This window comes from Triticum dicoccoides, chromosome 6A (genome assembly GCF_002162155.2).
Source record: "Triticum dicoccoides isolate Atlit2015 ecotype Zavitan chromosome 6A, WEW_v2.0, whole genome shotgun sequence".
NCBI lineage: Eukaryota > Viridiplantae > Streptophyta > Magnoliopsida > Poales > Poaceae > Triticum > Triticum dicoccoides.
The window spans coordinates 556,962,009-556,965,851 of record NC_041390.1 but is presented as its reverse complement, the minus strand read 5'-3'; positions in this window follow the sequence as shown (position 1 = coordinate 556,965,851).

Below are 3,843 nucleotides of genomic sequence, written 5' to 3'. Positions count from 1 at the left end.
AACAAAAACCTTAGCCCCTGAACAGCTGACGCGTGGATGCCTTTTGGTCCCGGTTGGTGCCACCAACCGGGAACAACGGCCCTCCTGCCTGGGCTCGCAGCACCAGCCACGTGGAGGCCCATCTGTCCTGGTTTGTGTAAGAACCGAGACTAAAGGCCTTGGGCTTTAGTAACGACCCTTTAGTCCCGGTTTGAGAACCATAACAAATGGGCCTTACGAACCGGGACAATAGGCCCTTTTTCTACTAGTGGATTAAGCTCCGCGACACCAACCATCTAGGGCAGCAAAGCACCCAAGAGGAACAATCTCTAGGGTGCCCAAACACCTAAGAGTAATAAGCTTCTCAACTTCACTTTCACGTACCACCATAGAGAACTCAAACCTATGCACTAAATGCAATGGCAAAGGCACACGAAGTGCCCAAGTCCCTCACTCTCCCGAGCTTAAAAAATAAGCCGCCTCGTAAATTTGTTGAGACTTCTAAATTAGTTATCTCATAACTAGTTCAGAAGCCCCAATAAATATAAGAGACGGCTTGTGGTAAAAGCTAGGGAGGAAGTGGCTTATTTTTAAGCTGCCAAAAGAACCGGCCCTAGCTCAAGTCCTAGATGCATAATCTTTTTGAGCCGATACATCATTGATTTATATGTTTTAGCATAAACGAGACAATTGATGTATTTTTGTATCATTAATAGGGTTTTTATGTATTCTTGTGGAAGAAATGCATGAAAGATGATTGTTGTATGAAGAGGTTTATACCCAATGATATGAGTTCCCATAAAAAACAAAGAAAATCGAGGGTAGCCAAGTCAACACTCCTCCCATCGGCGCTGCCGCCGGTCTACCCCATCTCCGATGGCCTCTGGGTCATGGAGGTGCAGAGGATCTCAGGCTCCCGCTGCTGGGAAGGACCCAGTTCTTGTTCTTGTTAGTTTCGGCGTCTAGGTTGGGGTTGTGTGGCGACGGCGATGTCCCTTAGTAGGAATAATGCCTCCCATGTTCTATCCCTATCTCGGTGGTGCATCTAGTATCATCAGAGTGTGTTTAGAGGTGTGTTTCTATCGGATCTCATTGGATTCGGTCGGTGCTGGCCTTCGATGGATCTGTTTGGATCATGTCCTCGCTTGAGTGTTTACAGGTATCTGATCTACGACTTTCTTCATCGGCGATGGTTGCTGCTCTAGTGTGCTGGTCCTATGGAGTCTTAGCACGACAACTTACTGACTGTCCTCTACAACAAGGTTTGTCCGGATCTAGTGAGGGAGGGGCAATGACGGGTCGCTAGATGGTCCACAGACATGGTTGTAATTTTTGTTACCTTTATTGTTCTTTGTACCGTCATGGTTGAGAATGAATAGATCGGAAGTTTCTAAAAAAAGGTTTTACCCAATACCGTTCTCTTTACCAGAACATGAATGATGGTTCCCTAAGAAAAAACATGAATGATGGATTGATGTTCCACACACAAAGTGTGCAAATATGATGTTTGTAGACCGGAGATAAATATGAAGTCCGCAGTGAAGCCGGAGTCCACCCAACAAATCCAGCGTTACGTTTAGCGATCTTGGCCGACAACTCGCTAGGGTTGGTTCTCGAGAACGAGCCCGTGTTGCTGCATGGCGGAACCAGAAGCCCAGGAGATCGGGGGCGGGAAGAAGGGAGATCAAGGCGATCTAGGGTTTAGTGCGGAGGCGGGAGTTGCAGGAGGACAAGGGAGGAAGTTTGGGGCGCCTTTGGGTGCGAACGGGGCTGGATCCATGGAGGCGGCGAGGGCTGTGGCTAAAGATGCAGATCGGGAAGAAGATGCAGATCGGGAGGAGGATACTATTGGATGGGATCAATTTGGCCCGGACCCAGAGTTGGAAGACATGTTTGAAGGCCTAAAGCTTCATGGTGAGGAGGAGGAGGACCTCAATCTTTCAGGAGAGGTAGATGAGTTGATTAAGGATGTTCGTTGGTTGTGCTTGTTTCGGGTTCATACTATGAGGCCGTTTAGTCATGCGGGGTTACTAAATTCAATGAGGAATGCATGGGCTTGTGACCAAGGAGTTACCTTCAACATCAAAGGGCCGAACCTGTTCTTGGCTCAGTGTCATTGCCTGGGCGATTGGAAACGGGTAATGGATGGAGGACCTTGACAATTATGACCCGGTGCTATAAATATTTACAAACCGGATATTTTGGCAATGATAAACCGGCAAGCTCTACAAGCCGACTGAAAGTCAGATGAGTTTTTTAAGACCAATATTTTTTAAACCGGCGCTTTGGAAGCCAATTCAAGTGGATTATTTATTACAATATAAGATACCAATGTCTGCAAATTGGTACTGAAGCTGGCCTATTGACCCGGATTTCTCAAAAGAAGTATCTGGATTTTTGCATTGGCAAGGTTTGGACATATTTGTTAAAAGAGAATTTCTATAAGATCTTTGAGCATGCATCCAGGAGGAAATGACAAGGACTTAAAGATGATCAGGTGTCGGTTCAGGAAAATATTTAACCCAAAGCACAACCTATCAAGTTTGTTCTTGTGTTTATTTTACAGGATCAGTTTAACATGGATAAATCCAAATTAAACTGGGGGCTAATGTCGGGGATATACCCCGCGGTATGACCTGGCCGGAATCATGACCTGGCCGGGCTTGGCGACTCACCAGAGACCTCGCTAGAGCTTGGCGACTCACTGGCGATCCGCCCGGACATGACGGTTTACATGTAACCCGCCTGGACATTGTGACTCACTGGAGACCCGGCGGGCGGATCAGACGGACGACAAGGCCCAAGGCCCAGCAGGTCGGCTTATACTCTGGTGGGCCGGCTTAAGAGGAAAGGGATGACAAATATTTCCTTTACGAGGAAGCAAGACCCGGACTTGTATTCAACTTGTGAGAAAGGATAGACTAGTCCTAGTCCTACTAGGACTCCATATGTAACCCGCCCCTTCAACATATATAAGGAGGGGCAGGGCTCCCCGAAGAGGGACAAAAAAATAATCTCTAGAGCTAGACACGAAGAGCCGGCTTACCGGCAACTCCCTCATGATCATAATGAGACCTAGCCACAAACAGCATGTAGGGTTATTACCGGATGATGTTTCCCGGGGCCTGAAGTTGTCTAAACCCTTGTCTTGTGTTGCGTCTCTCGATTCCGCCCAACCCCTCTCAAGCTACCACATAGATGCGTTGGCCTCGCGACTAAGTCCTCACACTAAGGACATCTGTTGTGACAATTCCACAACAGATCCGGTAGTCATTGTGGAATACGATGGATTCACTAACGTCTCTAAATATGCATTGGATATGTATCCTTTGTGGGCGAGGATCAAAGGCTTGCCGGATGGGCTCACAAGAAAGAGGGAGTTGGCGGAGAAGGTAGCCAAGAAGGTCGGAGAGCCGCCGTTTACGGTGGTAGTTAATGAGGGGAGGATTAACCCAGCTAGCCACTTAAGGGTGAGGGTTTTTGTGAATGTCCAGAAGCCATTGGTGAGGTTTGTGAGTATCACCCTTAAGGAGATGAAACGGTACCCTGTTACGTATGAGAAGCTGCCGGATTTTTGTTTTTTCTGTGGCTGTATGGGGCATGTGGTAGAGGAATGCGGGGACGGGGTTCATGATCCCGCCGAGTGTGAATGGAGGGATTGGCTGCATTGGAGTAGTGAACCGGCCATGGCGGGAGGTGGTGTAGGGCGTGGTAGAGGAGGGAGGTCAGCAGGCCAAGGCGTGGGGGGAGCGAGTCGGGCTGGTAGAGGTGGAGGCAGAGGCGTAGGAGGTTCAGGAGGAAGGGGCGGTTCAGAGGAAGCTCGGGCAAGAAAGGTAGATGTTGATGTTCAGTATGTGGGGGGTG